The sequence below is a fragment of the Hyperolius riggenbachi genome, chromosome 2 (genome assembly GCF_040937935.1).
Source record: "Hyperolius riggenbachi isolate aHypRig1 chromosome 2, aHypRig1.pri, whole genome shotgun sequence".
Lineage (NCBI taxonomy): Eukaryota > Metazoa > Chordata > Amphibia > Anura > Hyperoliidae > Hyperolius > Hyperolius riggenbachi.
The window spans coordinates 62612461-62635014 of record NC_090647.1 but is presented as its reverse complement, the minus strand read 5'-3'; the positions used below and the strand labels follow the sequence as shown (position 1 = coordinate 62635014).

General features: G+C 44.8%; 1 protein-coding gene across 2 annotated transcripts in view; it reads right to left on the bottom strand.

Annotated features, from left to right (window-relative positions):
* The window catches only part of CNTN5 (contactin 5), a 1437092-nt gene that overhangs the window by 1055213 nt on the left and 359325 nt on the right, over nt 1-22554 (bottom strand). For both annotated transcript variants that reach the window (XM_068266844.1, XM_068266845.1), the window contains exon 3: nt 12650-12727. The gene's annotated coding sequence lies outside the window, so the exon portion shown is untranslated. The remainder of the gene's footprint in view (nt 1-12649; nt 12728-22554) is intronic.

Sequence of the window (22554 nt, the reverse complement as noted above, 5' to 3'; positions counted from 1 at the left end):
CTCGCTGTCCCCTCCAATGTCCGGGTGGCTGGCAGCGGCGGGCGGAACTTACCTCCGTCTCGTCGCAGCGCCGGATGGATCTGCCACTACTCTGGTCTGGTCCAGACCAGAGCAGCGGCTGCGCACCCGAACTTCCGCCCGGCGCTGGAGCGAGACGGAGGTGAGTTCCGCCCGCCGCTGCCAGCCAAGAGCCACCTGGACATTGGAGGGGACAGCGAGGGAGGGAGAGAGCACCTAAGGTGAGGGAAGGAGGGGGGATATGGCCCCCCTTCCCCACCGTCCGCACAGCTCTCCCTCTTCTCTGCGCTGCTCCCCTCACCCGCCCCCCAAAAAAAAACAAATAAAAAAAACCCCCGCAGCTCAGCCAGGCGGAGGGCGCCCTTGGGGACCAGGCGCCCCGGGGCACTTGTCCTACCCCGACCCCCCCTAGCTCCGCGCCTGCAAGGATTAGTGGGTGAGCCAGTGTGCCTTCAGTGCTGCCTATAGCAAATTAAAGGCTTGTTTGAACAGCTGTGTTTTCAGAGTACGTTTGAAGGTTTCCAGACTCATGGCATGACGAACCGGCTGAGGGAGAGAGTTCCAAAGGAAAGGGATAGCCCGTGAGAAGTCTTGGATGCGAGAGTGAGAGGAGGTGACTAAGCTGGAGGACAAAAGGGTCTCCTGTGAGGAATGGAGGGTCCGGGCGGGGAGGTATCTGGAGATTAAAGAGGAAATGTATGGAGGCAATAGCTTGTGTAGAGCTTTGTATGCAAGCGAGAGAAGTTTAAACTGGATCCTTTGGGAAACTGGTAACCAATAGAGGGATTGGCAGAGAGGGGTTGCATCAGAGGATCTAGAAGAGAGGTGGATGAGACGGGCCGCGGAGTTTAGTAAGGATTGGAGAGGTGCCAGTCTGCTTTTTGGTAGACCACAGAGTATGGTGTTGCAGTAGTCGAGACGGGAGATGATTAGGGCATGCACAAGCATTTTAGTTGCTTCTTGTGAAAGGAAGGGATGGATTCTGGAAATGTTTTTGAGATGGAAGTAGCAGGAGGTAGTTAAAGTGTTAAAGATGAATGTATTTCAACAAGCATAACAAACTCAAGACAGTATTAATTATAGAAACACAGAACAAGTATTGTTAGGTAGACATTGCTCATGGCATCATTTGTCACGGACACTTTCTCAGGAAAGATAAGAGGTTAATCCCACCTTATTATCCATATTCATATATTATTTATCAGTGTATGTACTTCACTAAGACCTGGCTGAGATTAATTCTAGTAGAAATCTCAATACAATTACAGAGTACTACTGCGTGGTATTGTCTTCATAAAACAGACTTTCAGCATGTTTCAATATATAATAAAAAGAGAAAAAAAAATGTAAATGAATAAAAAAAAAGGAAAATAAAAAGTAAATGGTACAATTATCAGAAATACCACAAGCCGAGACCCTTCTGTGTAATTTAAAGTGTGCTCGAGGTGACATTACCCCATTAACAGAACAATGAAGCATTGGATGAATCAGAGAATGCAAAATATGACCAAAAAGACTCCTCTAAAATCCAAAATTGGATTTCTGCAAAATACCACATAACTGCAACTCAGTAATTTTAGACCAATCACAGAACTCAAAAAGCATTGGACCAATCAGAGAATGTTAACTCTGAAGTATATGGCCAATCAGAGAATGCAAAAAATGACCAAAAAAGATACTCCTCAGAAATCAGAAAATTTAATTTTTGTACAATCAGAGATAGAAGCAGCTTTAAAGGGTCACGTAAGTCACACAGCAAGGAAGGCTAGAATAGCAGTATAGAGGGTGCTACTGTGGCCAGGAACGCAAAGAATCACTCGCGTTCCCAGCCTGTTGGCGCCTGTCGCCGAAACCGGAAGTAGCCGCCGACAGGGACAGAAGGATCGGAGCGAGGCTACGGGGGCACCGGAGAGCTGCAAGGGGCTGGTGGAAGCCCCAGGTGAGTAAAACTCATTTTTTTTGCTTGACTTAAGTGTCCCTTTAATCTCCACTTACTTTACTTTGACTGCCATTTTCACCACTACACATGTTTATATCTCTGTGATTATTGAGGGACATGCAGGTTTTACATAGCGTACTATTTTTTTTATAGTAATACTAATAAGAAAAACCCTTTGCACTGATTGCAGGAGAAGAGTAAATAACGTATAACAACTGATAAAAGAAGCTCAAAAAGGCATTTCCAGGGAGAGTGTTGTCTTTGATAATGTTTTTTGGCCCTTCTCATACAGCGAGTCTTTTACAAGAGTTCAAGTGATGGTAGTTCAGTGGCGATAATGACGTCTGCTATTTTAACAACTCGCTGCAAGGCTTCTCTATAACAGCTGCACCAAGGGTTGTAGAGAAGCCCTGCAGTGAGTTGTTAAAACAGCAGACGTCATTATCGGCACTGAACTACCATCAACTTGAACTCTTGTATAAGACTCGCTGTATGAGAAGGGCCAAAAAACATTATCAAGGACAACACGCACCCTGGAAACGCCTTGTTTGAGCTCCTTCCATCAGGTAGACGTTTTAGATCAATTCGCATACACACAAACAGACTGAAAACCAGCTTTTTCCCATCTGCCATAAACTTTATAAACTCAGAATCTTCTCTGAAATAATTAACACTGTGTACACATTGTTTAAATATTTGAAATGCCTGGCATACATGTATAATTCTTCTATTTTTACCTTTGTTATTATCACTATGTTCCCTATCAGTGTTGCACACAAATTTTCACCAGTCATTTCACATTGAAAATGTTTTTTTTTTTTAATTTCGAGAAAATATTCACGAAAATACATTTGCCTTCCTCTACATCGCCCAAAGGTTTTTCGCCTTCCGCTGGATCAACAGGGATCTGTGAGGGAGCGGGCTGGTGTTGTACTATATTTTTTGGTTGAACTTGATGGATGAATGTCTTTTTTCAACCCAAATAACTATGTATCATTGTATTTTTGCAAAAGGGTCAAAGGAAACAAATTTTAAAAATATTTACTTCTACTGCGAAAATTCATGAAGAGCGCAAAAACTGTTTTTGTTATTTGCATGAAAATTCACGAAAAATGGGAAGAACCACAAACTTATTACAAAATGATTTTTTATGGCATTTTATGTTCAAAAGTCAAACTGACAATTATTTTTTTGCAAAAATTAATGCAAAAAGACTATCTGCATTTCCGCTTATCACTGTTCTTTATATGAACTGTGAGGCTGTCATGAAAATTAATTTTCGTTATGTTACACAATGACAATGATCGATTAATAGCAGAAACAAAATGTAATCAGTTCAAAGCTCTGGAGAAGGGTTTGAATAAGGACAACAACTTTTTATATTGGTATAAGGCTGATGATATTTGAACTTTCTCAGCCATTCTAGCTGAACTTGTGAACTAAGAATTTACGATACCTCTGGGTCAATCCTAATCCCAGGTCTGTGAGCATCGAGTAAACAAGGATCCTTATCTCAGCTAACAACCTCTAACCCCATCTAGATGGTCTGTTTGAATTAAGGCATCTTAATGACATGTATTTATGCTTGAAAAAAATATCTTTTTTCCCTTTTGATGTTGCATGTATATAGCTGTCTGTACCACCAGCTTGCAAACTAACAGGCTATAAGCCCAACGAAGGCTACAAGGCCGAAAGCTTGCTTATTTTTATTCATTTTTAGTTAGCAATAAATGGTATCATCCTGATTTATAACTTCTTGCTTTTACTGATGGCTTACACGGTACAATACCCCACATGCTACTACAATGACAATAAATTGCTTGAATCTTGACTCTTAATAAATACACCATTGCTCTTTTACTGAGCTGCACATGTGCAAACTAGGAACAGCAAACAGCTATAAACTATTTTGATTCTACGTACTTTATGGCTTTATCAAGACTTACATCAGACCAGCTGTCACAATACCAATAACAAACATTATGTAAGAATGACACATCATTATCCCTCACTAACCCTATTAGCAGTCTGACAAATCTCTGTAAGATAATAGATCAATTTGGTTCCTTTAAAAATTAACCAAAACAAGTCATAACAGAATCCAAATGATATGCTTTCAGAAAAGCACTTAACGATATTTCAGCCTTTCAGATTCAGAGCAGAGTAAAGAGTCTAAAATGGTAGTGCATTTTGTGCATTTTCTTGGAAGAAGAACAAAAATTATATAACATGAACTGCACGGCCCTACCACAAAAATGACACTTGTAGGTATGTAAGTGGAATGGTCATATAAAATCTCTGCTTAGTAGGATAAACCTTTTAAACAAATGTATTACCCCGACTGCCCTATTGGTTTTGTGCCTGACCTTAAAATAAACCTGAAACAAAAATAAACTTATGAGATAATGAATTGTATGTGTAGTACAGCCATGGGCGTCCGCAGAAAATTTCCCAGGGGCGAAAATTCTGGCGAAAAATGAGTGTGGCCATGGACCAGAATGTGGGTGTGGTCACGGGTGGAGACAAATTTACATGAACTTAGCAATGTGGGACATTAGATTAGGACAGTCGTGGCGAACCTTTTGGAGGCCGAGTGCCCAAACTGCTACCCAAAAGTCACTTATCTATCGCAAAGTGGCAACAGCAATTTAAACTAATTACAAACGTTTTAACTCATACATGCACATTATGGAAAATAAAGTTAAAAATAAACTGTGAAGATGAACACTTTCATCCATCCTACTCCTGAAAAATGTATTCATTTTTTTAGAACCTCCCAGTTTTAATTTTCTGTTTTAAAAAGCTAAAAAAGTAGGTTTAATGCTATTGTCTCATATGATATCATAGTCTCGCAGTTATCAATCATGTGACCCCCAACAAGACAAATTCAGCAATCATGAGGCCCCCATCACGACAAATTCAGCAATCATGAGGCCCCCAACAAGACAAAGTCAGCGATCATGAGGCCCCAACAAGACACATTCATCAATCTTGAGGCCCCCAACAAATAATGAGGCACCCAACAAGACAAATTCAGCAATCATGAGGCACATAAATAGACAGCATTTCACATAAATAGACAGAATGCCCCCTTAACCACTTGAGGACCGCCCCCAGCCGATGGGCGGCGGCAAAGTCCGGGCCCAAACGACCGCAATACGCCCATCGGCGGGGGCGGCTGCGTGGGTGGCTATGCGGCGATCGCGTCATTCATGACGCGATCAGCCGCCGGGGACTGGCTCCGCCCACCGCTCGTAGTAACCCGCCGGCCGTTCGGAAGCGCCGGCGGGTTACTAGCACCCGGATCGCCGCATGGAAATAGTATAATAGGCTTTGTAATGTATACAAAGCCTATTATACTGGCTGCCTCCTGCCCTGGTGGTCGCAGTGTCCGAGGGACCACCAGGGCAGGCTGCAGCCACCCTAGTCTGCACCCAAGCACACTGATTTCCCCCCCCCCTGCCCCCTGATTGCCCACAGCACCCCTCAGACCCCCCCCTGCCCACCCCCCAGACCACTGTTTGCACCCAGTCACCCCCCTAATCACCCATCAATCACTCCCTGTCACTATCTGTCAACGCTATTTTTTTTTTATCCCCCCCCTGCCCACTGCCCCCTCCTGATCACCCCCCCACCCCTCAGATTCTCCCCAGACCCCCCCCCAGACCCCTCCCCCCGTGTACTGTATGCATCTATCCCCCCTGATCACCTGTCAATCACCTGTCAATCACCCGTCAATCACCCGTCAATCACCAGTCAATCACCCCCTGTCTCTGCTACCCATCAATCAGCCCCTAACCTGCCCCTTGCGGGCAATCTGATCACCCACCCACACCAATAGATCGCCCGCAGATCCGACATCAGATCACCTCCCAAATCCATTGTTTACATCTATTCTCTCCTCTAAACACCCACTAATTACCCATCAATCACCTATCAATCACCCCCTATCACCACCTGTCACTGTTACCCATCAGATTAGACCCTAATCTACCCCTTGCGGGCACCCAATCACCCGCCCACACGCTCAGATTGCCCTCAGACCCCCCTTTATCAATTCGCCAGTGCAATATTTACATCTGTTATTCCCTGTAATAACCCACTGATCTCCTGTCAATCACCTATCAATCACCCCCTGTCACTGCCACCCATCAATCACCCCCTGTCACTGCCACCCATCAATCAGCCCCTAACCTGCCCCTTGCGGGCAATCTGATCACCCACCCACACCAATAGATCGCCCGCAGATCCGACATCAGATCACCTCCCAAATCCATTGTTTACATCTATTCTCTCCTCTAAACACCCACTAATTACCCATCAATCACCTATCAATCACCCCCTATCACCACCTGTCACTGTTACCCATCAGATTAGACCCTAATCTACCCCTTGCGGGCACCCAATCACCCGCCCACACGCTCAGATTGCCCTCAGACCCCCCTTTATCAATTCGCCAGTGCAATATTTACATCTGTTATTCCCTGTAATAACCCACTGATCTCCTGTCAATCACCTATCAATCACCCCCTGTCACTGCCACCCATCAATCACCCCCTGTCACTGCCACCCATCAATCAGCCCCTAACCTGCCCCTTGCGGGCAATCTGATCACCCACCCACACCAATAGATCGCCCGCAGATCCGACATCAGATCACCTCGCAAATCCATTGTTTACATCTATTCTCTCCTCTAAACACCCACTAATTACCCATCAATCACCTATCAATCACCCCCTATCACCACCTGTCACTGTTACCCATCAGATTAGACCCTAATCTACCCCTTGCGGGCACCCAATCACCCGCCCACACGCTCAGATTGCCCTCAGACCCCCCTTTATCAATTCGCCAGTGCAATATTTACATCTGTTATTCCCTGTAATAACCCACTGATCTCCTGTCAATCACCTATCAATCACCCCCTGTCACTGCCACCCATCAATCACCCCCTGTCACTGCCACCCATCAATCAGCCCCTAACCTGCCCCTTGCGGGCAATCTGATCACCCACCCACACCAATAGATCGCCCGCAGATCCGACATCAGATCACCTCCCAAATCCATTGTTTACATCTATTCTCTCCTCTAAACACCCACTAATTACCCATCAATCACCTATCAATCACCCCCTATCACCACCTGTCACTGTTACCCATCAGATTAGACCCTAATCTACCCCTTGCGGGCACCCAATCACCCGCCCACACGCTCAGATTGCCCTCAGACCCCCCTTTATCAATTCGCCAGTGCAATATTTACATCTGTTATTCCCTGTAATAACCCACTGATCACCTGTCAATCACCTATCAATCACGCCCTGTCACTGCCACCCATCAATCACCCCCTGTCACTGCCACCCATCAATCAGCCCCTAACCTGCCCCTTGCGGGCAATCTGATCACCCACCCACACCAATAGATCGCCCGCAGATCCGACATCAGATCACCTCCCAAGTGCAGTGTTTACATCTCTTCTCTCCTCTAAACACCCACTAATTACCCATCAATCACCCCCTATCACCACCTGTCACGGTTACCCATCAGATTAGACCCTAATCTGCCCCTTGCGGGCACCCAATCACCCGCCCACACCTCAGAACGTCCTCAGACCCCAGCCCTGATCACCTCGCTAGTGCATTGCTTGCATCTATTTCCCCCCTCTAATCACACCTTGAGACACCCATCAATCATCTCCTGTCACCCCCTAGCACACCTACCCATCAGATCAGGCCCTAATTTGCCCCGTGTGGGCTCCTGATCACTCGGCCAAACCCTCAGGTCCCCCTCAGACCCCCTTCCGATCACCTCCCCAGTGCATTGATTGCATCTATTTTCCCCTCTAACCGCCCCCTGAGACACCCATCAATCACCTCCTGTCACCCCCTAGCACTCCTATCCATCAGATCAGGCCCAAAACATCCTGTCATCTAAGAGGCCACCCTGCTTATGACCGGTTCCACAAAATTCGCCCCCTCATAGACCACCTGTCATCAAAATTTGCAGATGCTTATACCCCTTATCAGTCATTTTGAGAAATTTGGTTTCCAGACTACTCACAGTTTTGGGCCCGTAAAATGCCAGGGCAGTATAGGAACCCCACAAGTGACCCCATTTTAGAAAGAAGACACCCCAAGGTATTCTGTTAGGTGTATGATGAGTTCATAGAAGATTTTATTTTTTGTCACAAGTTAGCGGAAATTGATATGTATTGTTTTTTTTTCACAAAGTGTCATTTTCCGCTAACTTGTGACAAAAAAAAAATCTTCTATGAACTCACCATACTCCTAACAGAATACCTTGGGGTGTCTTCTTTCTAAAATGGGGTCACTTGTGGGGTTCCTATACTGCCCTGGCATTTAAGGGGCCCTAAACCGTGAGCAGTAGTCTAGAATCCAAAGGCCTCAAAATGACCTGTGAATAGGACGTTAGGCCCCTTAGCGCACCTAGGTTGCAAAAAAGTGTCACACATGTGGTATCGCCGTACTCAGAAGAAGTAGTATATTGTGTTTTGGGGTGTATTTTTACACATACCCATGCTGGGTGGGAGAAATCTCTCTGTAAAAGGACAATTGTGTGTAAAAAAAAATCAAACAATTGTCATTTACAGAGATATTTCTCCCACCCAGCATGGGTATGTGTAAAAATACACCCCAAAACACATTATACTACTTCTCCTGAGTACGGCGGTACCACATGTGTGGCACTTTTTTGCACCCTAAGTGCGCTAAGAGGCCCAAAGTCCAATGAGTACCTTTAGGATTTCACAGGTCATTTTGCGACATTTGGTTTCAAGACTACTCCTCACGGTTTAGGGCCCCTAAAATGCCAGGGCAGTATAGGAACCCCACAAATGACCCCATTTTAGAAAGAAGACACCCCAAGGTATTCCGTTAGGAGTATGGTGAGTTCATAGAAGATTTTATTTTTTGTCATAAGTTAGAGGAAAATGACACTTTGTGAAAAAAAACAATTAAAATCAATTTCCGCTAACTTGTGACAAAAAAAAAAAATCTTCTATGAACTCACCATCCTCCTAACGGAATACCTTGGGGTGTCTTCTTTCTAAAATGGTAAAATGGGGTAATTTGTGGGGTTCCTATACTGTCCTGGCATTTTAGGGGCCCTAAACCGCGAGGAGTAGTCTTGAAACGAAATTTCTCAAAATAACCTGTGAAATCCTAAAGGTACTCATTGAACTTTGGGCCCCTTAGCGCAGTTAGGGTGCAAAAAAGTGCCACACATGTGGTATCGCCGTACTCAGGAGAAGTAGTATAATGTGTTTTGGGGTGTATTTTTCCACATACCCATGCTGAGTGGCAGAAATATCTCTATAAATAGACAATTGTGTGTAAAAAAAATAAAACAATTGTCATTTATGGAGATATTTCTCCCACCCAGCATGGGTATGTGTAAAAATACACCCCAAAACACATTATACTACTTCTCCTGAGTACGGCAATACCACATGTGTGGCACTTTTTTGCAGCCTAACTGCGCTAAGGCGCCAAAAGTCCAATGAGCATCTTTAGGCTTTACAGGGGTGCTTACAATTAGGCACCCCCCAAAATGCCAGGACAGTGAACACACCCCACAAATGACCCCATTTTGGAAAGTAGACACTTCAAGGTATTCAGAGAGGAGCATAGTGAGTCCGTGGCAGATTTCATTTTTTTTTGTTGCAAGTTAGAAGAAATGGAAACTTTTTTTTTTTCTTTTTTTTGTCAGAAAGTGTCATTTTCCGCTAACTTGTGACAAAAAATAAAATCTTCTATGAACTCACCATGCCTCTCACTGAATACTTTGGGATGTCTTCTTTCCAAAATGGGGTCATTTGGGGGGTATTTATACTATCCTGGAATTCTAGCCCCTCATGAAACATGACAGGGGGTCAGAAAAGTCAGAGATGCTTGAAAATGGGAAAATTCACTTTTTGCACCATAGTTTGTAAACGCTATAACTTTTACCCAAACCAATAAATATACACTGAATGGTTTTTTTTTATCAAAAACATGTTTGTCCACATTTTTCGCGCTGCATGTATACAGAAATTTTACTTTATTTGAAAAATGTCAGCACAGAAAGTTAAAAAAATCATTTTTTTGCCAAAATTCATGTCTTTTTTGATGAATATAATAAAAAGTAAAACTCGCAGGAGCAATCAAATAGCATCAAAAGAAAGCTGTATTAGTGACAAGAAAAGGAGGTAAAATTAATTTAGGTGGTAGGTTATATGACCGAGCATTAAACCGTGAAAGCTGCAGTGGTCTGAATGGAGAAAAAGGCTCTGGTCCTTAAGGGGAGAAAAGACTGTGGTCCTGAAGTGGTTAATATGGTAGACACCTCTCACCTGGCTTCTGAATTCTCCTCTACTGGCTGCTGTGCCTGGCTGACCTGGCAATACTGTTTTTGGCTGGATTGTGGATGATGTGTGGGCTGAAAGGCCTTGTGGTGATGCTGTGGCTGGGCTGGCTGACGGTGATGCTGTGGCCGATGCTGTGGCTGGGTTGGCTGGCGGTAATGCTGGGTTGTGCTTGGCTGGTTGAAGTAAATGCTGGCCTGACTGGTGGTGATGCTGTGGCCTTTTTGACAGTGATTCTGGGCTGGTTGGCTCGTGGTGATGCTGGGCTGGCTGGCCTGGATAGTTTAGGTAGTGACATGTGCCTCCTAGTTTAGGTAGCGGCAGGAGGCCAGGAGCCCCCCCAGTTTAGGTACCGCCAGGAGCCCCCCAGTTTAGGTAGTGACAGGAGCCTCTCAGCTCAGGTAGTGACAGGAGCCCCCCAGATCAGGTAGTGACAGGAGCCCCCCAGTTCAGGTAGTGAATGGTGCCCCCAGTGTATGTAGTGACAGGAGACCCCAGTTTAGGTAATGACAGGCACCCCCAGGTTAGGTAGTGACAGTCGCCCCCCAGGTTAAGTAGTGACTGGTGCCCCCCAGGTTAGGTAGTGACAGGGACCCCCAGTTTAGGTAATGACAGGAGCCCCCCAGTTCAGGTAGTGACAGGTGCCCCCCAGTTCAGGTAGTGACAGGAGTCCCCAGTTTAGGTAGTGACAGGGACCCCCCAGGTTAGGTAGTGACAGGCGCCCCCCAGGTTAGGAAGTGACAAGTGCCACCCAGGTTAGGAAGTGACAGGTGCCCCCCAGGTTAGGTAGTGACAGGGACCCCCAGTTAGGTAGTGACAGGTGCCCCTTAGGTTAGGTAGTGACAGGGACCCCAAGTCCAGTTAGGTAGTGACAGGGACCCCCAGGTTAGGTAGTGACAGGGACCCCCAGGTTAGGTAAGTGACAGGAACCCCCAGTTTAGGTAGTGACAGGGACCCCCAGATTAGGAAGTGACAGGGACCCCAATGTGTATAAACAGGAAGTAGCGTCAGACACTAGAGCGAGGGACATCCATGGTGGGATGCAAGGAAGGCATGTATATCTGCGCTGCCCGCCACCTGCACACACGCTTATTGAAGCTGGAGGGGAACCAGAAGGGAGAGCCTGAGGTGAGGGCCTGCCGAGTGTGGCCATGGCTTTCCCGTCATGCTGCGACCCATCCAGCCCCCCAAAACGGCCCTGAGCAGGCAACCAGGGGGGGCAGTCAGAATCTCTGCATGGGGGCCCACTGGCTCCTAGTTAAGCCCCTGCTCTCGCTCTCACAACCAGGACTTCCCACGGGCATCACTTCTCCTTTGGAACGTTCTCCCCCAGCCTGTGCTTCAATACTCCAAGCCTGGAAACCTTCAAATGTACGTTCAAAACACTCCCATTCAGACAAGCTTATAATTTGCAATAGGTACCAGAAAAGGGCATGCACCGAGGGGACCGTATCAACACCAAGGCAGCAGACAGATTACAGAGAGCTGGAGGAAAAATTAAACTTGGCTGGTAGGAAAGGCCAGCCCTCATGATCAAAACTTTTGATCTCACCATTTTGAAAGTTGCATGTAAAGTTGTCCAAAAGACAAAACAACAAAAGTTGTTTAGGTAATACCTTTAATGACTAACTGAACAAGATTTCTTTGCAAGCTTTTAAAACATTAGGTTTCTTCATCAGGCATGATATAGAACTGGATCAGAACCAATTTCAGTTCCGGATCATGCCTAATGAAGAAAGTTTAAAGTTTCGAAATTCACATTTAATTGGACACTCCCTCATTACTAACATGTTTTTATACCATTAATACTAAACTTTTGCTTGGATTGTACTTGCTTTGCTATTAACTGCTATAGTCAGCACAAAATGACACAAAAATTATGCAAAATTACAAATGATTACAAACAAAATGAATTAAGATTTTCTTCAAAATTTCACATTATGCTTTTGCATCATAATTGCGAATTTCGATGCAACATTACATCTATGCAACAATTATCACTACATCATGATGTACCCTCGTTTCTACGTTATTATGTACCTTCGCTAGACACACAATATTATGCATTTTTTGAGTGCTCTCACCACACTAAAATGGTTCATTTTCACATGCCCACCCCCTTTTCCTCTTTTTGTATTCTCATTAGGAAAAAAAAATAAAGTAGGTGCTTAAACCGACAACAAAAAAAGTAAACAGTAAAAGGTGGGTAATATTATTCCATCAGCCACAGATAATTCCAATCACTCAGCGGCACCAGTATAAACATGTCACATTTTTACTTCCCCCGCGTGAAATATCTTTGGAGAAAATTCCGCTTTGATTAGGACTTACCCTCTCGAATAGTTCCGGAGCAACGGATGCTTGCAGCAAATTGTAGATCCAATTGTGAGAAATTGTTTTATGTCCAATCTGGAAAAGGGGAAATGTACGAGATTAGATGCTTGGCACAGCGATTACTTAACATTTCTCTTTTGAAAGTAAATCTTCACAGCACTGTCATCACCTCCACTCCCATTATACTAACACCTCACGGATTTTACACTTTCTTCGCACAGCTAAATCAAACACATAAATCAGCACAAACCTTGCAAGTTTTGTTTTTTTTTTTACGTTTTTTGCATCTTTTGTCATTTTGAATGACGCAAACTTTCTTTAAAAAATATTTTAAAAGATTTGATACTTCATTTTCAGTAAGCTGATTTTGGCATTGCACATTTAACCTAAAAGTCCTTGGTCTTGTGACTTTCAAATTCTTCATTCAATTCACAAGATAATTTAAAGTGAACCAGAGGTGACATGTGACATGATGAGATAGACGTGCCAAGCTTAACATGTGCAAAGCTTAACTAAGCTGAGTTCCTTTTCTTTTCCTGACTGAAAGAGTCAAGACTGGGGTACGCAAGTGACAGTTTCTCTTCAGTTGGATCAAGTGGGACTAGACCATAGATGTCAAACTCTAGTCTAGGGGCCAAATCTGGCCTGCAGTGCCATCAAATTTGGCCCCCAAGTTGTTTCCCCACTTTGCATTATATTTGGTCGGCGAGTAACTGAGTAGTAAGTCTATATGGCTAAGCGCTAACAATTTGAAGCCACATAGTGAAGGGAGAGGGACCACTAGACACCAGGGAACTGTATAGGGGAGGGAGAGGAGCCACTAGACACAAGGAAACTTTATAGCGGAGGAAGGGGAGACACTAGTGAACATGTAACTGTATAGGGGAGAGAAGAGTGTCATTAGACATCAGGAAACAGTATAAGGGAGAAAGTGGAGCCATTAGACACCAAGGAACTGTATAGGGGAGGCATTAGACACCAGGAAACAGTTTGGGGAAGGAAGGAGGTCCATTAGACGCCAGGGAACTATATAAGGGAGGGAGAGAGGTAGCCACTAGACATCAAGGTTTAGGCCCGTGACTTTGTCCCAATTTTCAATTTTGTCCCATGGAGTTTGATACCCCTGGACTAGAGCAACCCTCACTGATAAGGAATTACAGCCAAAAAAACGTTCCTGGTAGAAAACATCTTCTGTGTGCAGGGCATCAATCAAAAAGCTCAATAGTTTATATATATTTTAGTCATGGGACACTTAAAGGGGAACTTCAGCCTAAACAGACATACTGTCATCAAGTTACATTAGTTATGTTAATTAGAATAGATAGGTAATATGATCTCTTACCCACCCTCTTTTAAAAGAACAGGCAAATGTTTGTGATTCGTGGGGGCTGCCATCTTTGTCATGGGGGCAGCCATCTTTTTGGTTGAAAGGAGGTGACAAGGAGCAGGAGACACAGTTCCAACTATCCTGTGTCCTGATTACCCCTCCCAGCTGCACACACTAGGCTTCAAATGACAAATTCAAAATGTAAAAAAAAAAATACACCAAAACAGCAGAACGAGTACAACAACATCAAAAATCCCATCATGCTTTGCACAGCATCAGGGGAAAAAAGCCCGGGCAGTTTTCTTCTGTGTAGCTAAACATGAGGCTTGTATAAGAGAAACAAAGTTCTGATGCTGTGAAACTGTTAAAGAAACACCAAGTCTCTTCAGTGCTGATGAGTTGATTTTTAGTCCGGAGGTTCACTTTAAAAGACTGTGTTATTGAGCAGAGGTAATAAAACATACAATCTACTTTTTAAGTTGTTATACATAAAATAAAACTGCATTATCTAAACAAATCATTTTAGGAGTAGGAGGATAAATACAATTGTTTATCTCATCAAGTTCTTTTCAACTCAGGTTCACTTTAAGTAGAAGCTAGACTCCGTCACTCTCCCAGTCTTAGTAAAGTTGGCTTATATTCAGCAACCAGAGCCACACCGACTTTACCCTCATTTAAGGCAGCTATTCCAGACCCAACAGTACAGGGGCACCGCCGCCTCAGTGGAGAGGAAACCTCTAAAATATAATGGGCCTGCCTGATGCTATTCAAGGTGATAAGTAGCTTGCAAGATGCGAGCTACTTATCACCTTGCCATCGCACGAGGATTACCGGCAAATCCTATTGCCAGTTTCACTTGTGCGATGGCTGATTGTTAGGGAGCATTACTCAGGTGAAAGCCTGAGCGATGCTCCCATGTTACGGGCGATGGGGAGTGAGGTTTTACACTGTGGTGCTGTCCTTCAACACCACGGCCTCACTCCCCACACATGCGCACACCCGCCGAACATGCGCCGCCTTCTTCCGACACTGCATCTGGGGGTCTCCTTTAATAAGGAGACCCCCAGAGCTCCCCGCCGCCCGCCGCTTGTCTCTGCAACTCCCCATGTAGCTGCAGAGATACTGTGAAGCAATTTCCCTCCCGCTGCTGAACACCCACCGCAAGTCCCGCCCTGCAATTACAGTGTATGAGTCACTGTAATTACTCTCGCTATAGCAAAGTCCCGGCAAAGCATCTTTAAATCAGCCGCTGGGGCTCCCCATTGGTTCACAGTCTGAGCCATTTTCATTGGTCCAGCCTGTGAACCAATGGGGAGCCACGGCGGCAGATTCAGAGATGCTTTGCCTGGACTCTGCTATAGCGAGAGTAATTACAGTGACTCATACACTGTGATTGCAGGACGGGACTTGCAGCGGGTGTTCAGCGGCGGGAGGGAAATTGCTTCACAGTATCTCTGGGGGTTGCAGAGACAAGCGGCGGCCGGCGGGGAGCTCTGGGGGTCTCCTTATTAAAGGAGACCCCCAGAAGTATTGGCGATGATGTGCGTTAGCATGTTTAGACCTGCTTTTTGCAGGTCTAAGCTAACGTTCATGTCTGCTGAGAAGCATCGCTTCCCGGAGGCATGCAAAGTGTAATAGGATAGGGTGTAAGGAACTTGGTGGGCGATAAGATCGCCCAAGCGAGTTTTTTTAAACACCCTGCATAGGGCTAAATGTAATTGGATCAGGCAACTTTATTGTCGCCTGATTATCGGACTCACCAGCATTTAACGCTGGCGAGTCTGACAATTGCATCAGGCCCAATGTCACATTGGGCTTAATTCACAAAAGGGTGCTAATTTAGTTAGCACGCCTAAAAGCCCCTTAGCATGCCTAAAGCCCTTTAAGACACCCTTAAGTTTTGCAAAGTTTAGCGCTGTGCGATGCGGGCAAAACGTCATCACACTGGGTGAGCCTTTTTTTAGTTTTAGGCGCTCTCAGTGCATCATTTTAGTCGCACTGGGTCCGACTTTTTGCGCAGCGCTAAACTTTGTGCGTGATCATCAATACAAGCTTTGGGCATGCTAACGGAGTTAGCACCCTTTTGTGAATCGAGCCCATTGAATTAGAAGTCAATGGTTTGGACATTTATTATTTTTTTTTAAAAGGACTAAATTAAACCTGTAACAATCTGTGCATTGAACAACATATTAAATACAGTATACGAAAAAAAATATCTTTGAAAAGCCATTATTTATTCTACAAAAAAAATACATTTTTGTGCAAGTAGTAAAAACAGCGACAGCAGTAAGTCTGATACAAGTTCCTCTTCTTCCTCACTTCGCCCTGTTGCAGGGATTCACCCCTCAGCGACACTGACAGCAATAAATTAAACTAAAAAGTTTGTAACCCTTTTTAACTTCTCATAATCCTTATATTTACAACTCTAGGTACCTGTTTTAGCACTGAATTACAGCATCCCTGCACCTGACCTGATGCCCTTTTCCTGGCTATAGGTAGGGAATCGCTAAACCCTTCCCCTCCACCTATGCCTAACCCTAACCCCCACCCCTGCTTAAGCCTAACCCTAACCACCCCACTCTAATGCCTTACTTTAAGCACCCCCCCTCTCTGATATCTAACCCTAACCACCCCACTCTAGTGCCTAACTCTAACCACCCCACCTCTGTGGCCTAACTGTAACTATCTCATCTGCCAATGCATAACATTAACCCTTCCCCCACCGATGCCTAACCCTAACCACCACCCCCGCTGAAGCCTAAACCTAACCACCCCACTCTAGTGCTTAACTCTAACCAGCCCCCCTCTGATGCCTAACCATAACTATCTCATCTGCCGGTGCCTAACCCTAACCACCCCCTTCTGATGCCTAACCCTAACTACACCCCTGATGACCAAACCTAACCACCCCCCCTTTGATGCCTAACACTAACTATCCCCTCTGCCAATGTCTAACCCTAACCACACCTCACCAATGCCTAACCTTAACCCCTCCCCATGCTTAACTTTAACCCCATGCCTAACCCTAATTCACCCTTAACTCCGCCCCTTCCCCTTGTAAATATCTAACTTTAACTGCCCCTCCTGCTGCAAAAAAAAAAAAAAACGCTAAATATCCGGCACCAGATAAAATAGTAAATATTGAGTACTACCATAGGCTCCCACGCAAATATAGTTTATAGCAGGCACACAAATTTTCTGATATAAAAGATATTTTTATGTGTGCCTAGGGCAGCGGCCAAACTGCCACCTCGCCCAGATTTCCTGCTTTCAGATCCCAGAATTTACCCTTTAAGTATTACAAGCTTACTTTAAAAAAAAAAAAAAAGTCATAGGTATTATAAATGCATTCTAGTTTATTTCTTCCAAGCTGTCGGGCTGACATGGGTATTATACAGCGCACAGCGTAAGCGGAACGTACAAGGAAATGCTCCTGCTGTGGCCAGATACGCTGGTCACACTGAGGGGCCTTTTAATTCTGTGCGGTAAACAGCGTTGCTTCTGCCATGATCACAGATCGACACAAATAGGGTCTGATACCGGCATAATCTGCAACTACCTTTAATTATTTCAGCTACGTGGGAGCCCTGTGAGTTGCCGGACTTCAAAATAGTGATGGCTGATGATGAGCAGCTTATTCCTGTTTGCATACAGCAATGAATTGAATACTGTCTTCTGATATGAGGTGTACGTATTGTGCCGGTGCGCTGGGCGCAGGGTGAGCCGTGTGACGATTCTCCCCGCTGCCGCTCAAACCCCCGTCGGCTTTAAAGAGAAACTGTAACCAAGAATTGAACTTCATCCCACTCAGTAGTATGTACTACTAACACCACTTTAAAGAGAAACCGTGACCAAGGATTGAACTTCATCCCAATCAGTTGCTGATTGAGTAGTTTCCCATGAGATATCTATTCCTTTTCTCAAATGGATTATCAGGGGGCTCTGTATGGCTGATATTTTGGTAAAACCCCTCCCACAGTGTGATGTCAGGACCATGGTTCTGACATCACACTGTGGAAGCCTTGTTGCATTGTGGCAAATAACAGCTGTTTACTGTTGTTTCCAACTGCCAAAAAAGCAAGCTGCATTTCCTTCCAGTGACATCATCTGACAGCAGTAAAAATGTCACCATGTGATAAATGTCAGAATGTAAATCAGGGAGAGGAAATATTTTACAATGGGCAAACACTGACTAAATCATTTATACGCAATTATTGTAAAAATTATGAACTTTTTTTATTACATTATTTTCAGTTGAGTTCCTCTTTAAATACAATTCCCCCAACGAGTTGCTACAATTTAGACGGAGATGTAATTTGGGGTCTGGCCATCACCAGATCCCCAAATTATCCTTGTGCGGGGCAGGTAGCATGGCTTTAGTGCTATGGCGGTGCCCAGCTTCACCGCCGACCTGCTTTGTGATATCAGTACTATGTTATATAGTATCTCACAAAAAGTGAGTACACCTCTCACACTTCTATAAATACTGTATGTTATTATATTTTTTCATGGGACAACACTGGGGATATGACACTTTGATACAATGTAAAGTAGTCAGTGTACAGCTGGTATAACGGTGTAAATTGGCTCTCCCATCAAAATAACACAACACACAGCCATTAATGTCTAAACTGCTGACAACAAAAGTTAGTACACCTCTAAGAATGTCAAAATTTTGTGTGCTTACCTTTATTTTCCAGCACTACCTTAACCACCCTGGCGTTCTATTAAATGCGCCAGGGTGGATGCGCAGCACTATTTTTTGAATTTTTTTTTCTATCATGTAGCTAGCCTAGTGCTAGCTACATGATTCCCCCCTCCCTTCCGCATCCCTCCCACCCTTCCGATCACCGCCGGCGCGTATTCCCATAAGGAAATCCCGTTCTGAACATTGTAATCACGGATGATCACGGATTCTACATGTAATCACAGCTAAAATCCAAGTCGAATTCGGAGCTCCGATTCAAATCCGGATCAAGATTGTGGCGTATCTGAATTTCGATTCTGCCATGGCCATATTTATGCGAATTTGTGATTGGGAGTATCCGAGCATCACTGTATATCAGCCTCCATATTGGTCTCACTTCACTTTTCCTTTATAGTGAACCCGAGCCAAAGTTCGGGTTCAAAACAAGTTCTAATCCTGAAGAGAGGGAAGACTCAGGATCCTGTTGAGGCTTCCTTCTCTTGTTGACAGCCCCACATTGCAGAGTGTGGCCCCCCTCTGAATTGGGGCTGCACAGCTTCACTTCTGTATTAATGGGAGTAGCTCCGGCTTGTTGCGCATGGGTGGGCGGGCTCAGTCAGCTATTGTGCGGCCATGAATAAAGAAGAGGAGCGGAAGCAGTAGATTTGGGCGCATGAGACAAGTGGACAAAAAGGGCGCCCCATTCACTTCCATTATAAATATCGTTTAATGGGCGCTGAACGGGGAAAATAAGGCGCCGGAGATTTTTAAGGATTTATAACGGCGCCCGGAGATTTTTAAGGATTTATAACTATGTTTGTGATGATTTAAGTTTACAAAATGAGCCCGTGACGAATAACGTTTATGAAGATAATAAATCACTATTTCTAAAACATTTCTAACACATTATTATCCACCCAAAAAAATAATTTACATTTTTTTTCTTTACATTTTTTATTTATTAATGTCTGTAAAACATTATTATCCATAGGGGGTCTTAGGTTTAGGCACCAACAGGGGGGTCTTAGGTTTAGGCACCAACTGGGGGGTCTTAGGTTTAGGCACCAACAGGGGGGTCTTAGGTTTAGGCACCAACAGGGGGGTCTTAGGTTTAGGCACCAACAGGGGGGTCTTAGGTTTAGGCACCAACAGGGGGGTCTTAGGTTTAGGCACCAACAGGGGGTCTAGGGGTTAGGGAGAGGTACAGGGAGGGTTTTTAATAAACGAAAATATAAGTTTCACTTTACAAACAGGGAAGATTAACGTTTTAAGAATTGCCGATCTCATACACATTATTTAGTGATTTATAAATTCATAAAACACTATTTATAAACGAAATTCTACACAATAATTTCTATAAACGATATTTCCATTTATCGTTTATACCACGCGCCCTTTTTTCCCGACGCCCTTTTCGTACGTACGCAAGAGGAGCTGCTTGGCCCCGATGTGAAGGGGGGTCGTGCTCAGAGACGGGGGACATTAGAATAGAGAGGGAAGCCTCAAAAAGATTCTGAGGCTTCCCTCTCTTTAGGCAAGTATCTGATTTTGTGTATCCGAGCTTTTGGCTCGGGTACACGTTAAGAAACGGCACATTTCAGTGCTTTTTCAGCAGAGGGCTTTCAAGTAGAGATGTCGGCGAACGGTTCCCGAACCGTTCGCGGGCGAACACCTCACCCTGTACTACTTCCGGGTCGCTATGACCCGTAGTAGTACGGCTGTGCTGGGCCGGCGGTGCGCGTCCTTGATTGCGCGCCTGTTGCCGGGCACTTTCTGCGCACGTGTGTGACGTCATGAGTGATGTCACGCTCATGTGCAGAGAGTGCCCGGCAACAGGCGCGCGATCGAAGTCTCGCACCGCCGGCCCAGCGCAGCCGTACTACTACGGGTCATAGTGACCTGGAAGTAGTACAGCAATATAGAGATTCAAGAGCGAACTGTTCGCTCACATCTCTACTTTTAAGTTCCTATAACTCAACTATAAAAACCCAAGCGATCCTGGTTCTCCATAAGATACTGAGTGAGTATCCTACATGCAGCATCATTTGTAACACACAAGAGTTGTCTTCTACACTGTTTGAACACAATCTTTCATTCAAGGTAATGACCTTTGTGATACATATAACAGTAGGTGGTCTAGATGGCTTGTGGACTGCGTTTGAGACTAGAATACCATTTTTCCAAGAATGGAACTGAAAGCTTATGTTGTTTATTATTGTTGCTTTAGATTCCATTTGATATTTTCTATATTATTCTCTACCAGTTTTTTGGATTGTACCATACATTGCTATTTTTATATACATGGTCTCTTGCATATGTTTGATCTTCCAGAATTTAATGCAGTAAAGTGTTTTTAATGTATTCAATGACTATATTGTCCGACCACTTTTGTGTTTATGATTTTCTAAGCAGAGGTGACCTTTGTCATCACACAAGCCATCATTATCACCTCCACTTTTCTATGAAAGGTTCAGAACAAAGGAGCTGATTTGTCAAAACCAGTGCCAGGAAAAATGGTGTTAAAGAGGATCTGTAGTGAGAATAACATAAATAAAATTACTTCTTGTTTTAAAATATTTATTCATATAGTATTTAGTCAGCATTAGCTCATTGTAAAATCTTTCCTCACCCTGATTTACATTCTGAAATGTAATACTGGTGGTGACATCTTTAGCTCTGCCAGGTGATCTGTACAGAATGTTCTTTACTGAGAGTTCTGTGCACAGAGGAAGATATTGCTTGCTTGGCAGTTGGAAAAAGCTGTTATTTCCCACAATGCAACGAGGTTCACACAGACAGCAAATCACGGCGGGTCAGATCTTTAAGATCCCCGACGACTTTGTACAAAGTACCGCGATCACTTGTCTTCCCGTTCGCACCCATCATGTGCCGTTGTGTAACGTCGTATGACATCGTGAGCAAGAAGAGGTAACGCTAAACAGTAAACACTCGCTGTCAAGGGGAGATCACTGGACCTGCCGGGTGGTGAGCATTTAGCTTAGAGAGATTCTGTAACAAAAAAATAAGTTCCCCTGGGGGTACTTACCTCGGTAGCGGGAAGCTTCTGGACCCTATCGAGGCTTCCCCCGTCCTCCTGTGTCCCACGGCAGCCCACGGAACGCACAGCCGACAATTTTCTGGCTCCAGCGGGGGCGCTGTTGCGGCACTTCTCACAGAGATAGGCGAAAATAGCCGATCTCTGTTGGGTCCGCTCTACTGCATAGGGGCAGGAGACTTGCGCCTGCGCAGTAGAGCGGCCCAACAGCGATCGGCTATTTCTGCCTATCTCCGAGAGGAGAGCCGATACTGCGCCTGCGCTGGAGCCAGGAAGGTAAATATTTACATCCCCGCTGTTCGGAGGGGCACAGCGAGACCACCGTAGGACACAGGAGGACCAGGGCATCCTCGATAGGATCTGGAGGCTTTCCCCACCCGAGATGAGTACCCCCCAGGGGAGTTTTTTTTCATTACAGATTTTCTTTAAGGTTTCAAGCAGGACTGCGATGATGAAATCTTTCCAGTAGTCAGCAGGGGTGACCGCACTTGTAACACTCCTATACACAGCAGACAACCAAATAATTAAATATCTGGAGTGGTCTCTGGATATTTAAGGACTCACTTGTAATTTGAGCTAAGACTAAGGACCCAGTTAGGGGCGTAGCAGTAGGGGTTGCTGAGGTCTCAACCACACAGGGGCCCTTTGGCCAGAGGGGCCCTGTAGAGCCCTCCCTCAACCACATTATTAGCTCTCTATTGATCCTGTGCTTGTAATGATCACTTCTATTAATGCTTTGAATGATAATAATTATTAACAAGCTGTTCCCCATCCCCTTCTTGCACCTCTGACTCTGTGGTTGTCCTTGGCAGGTTTTGGTGCGCCGTATCAAT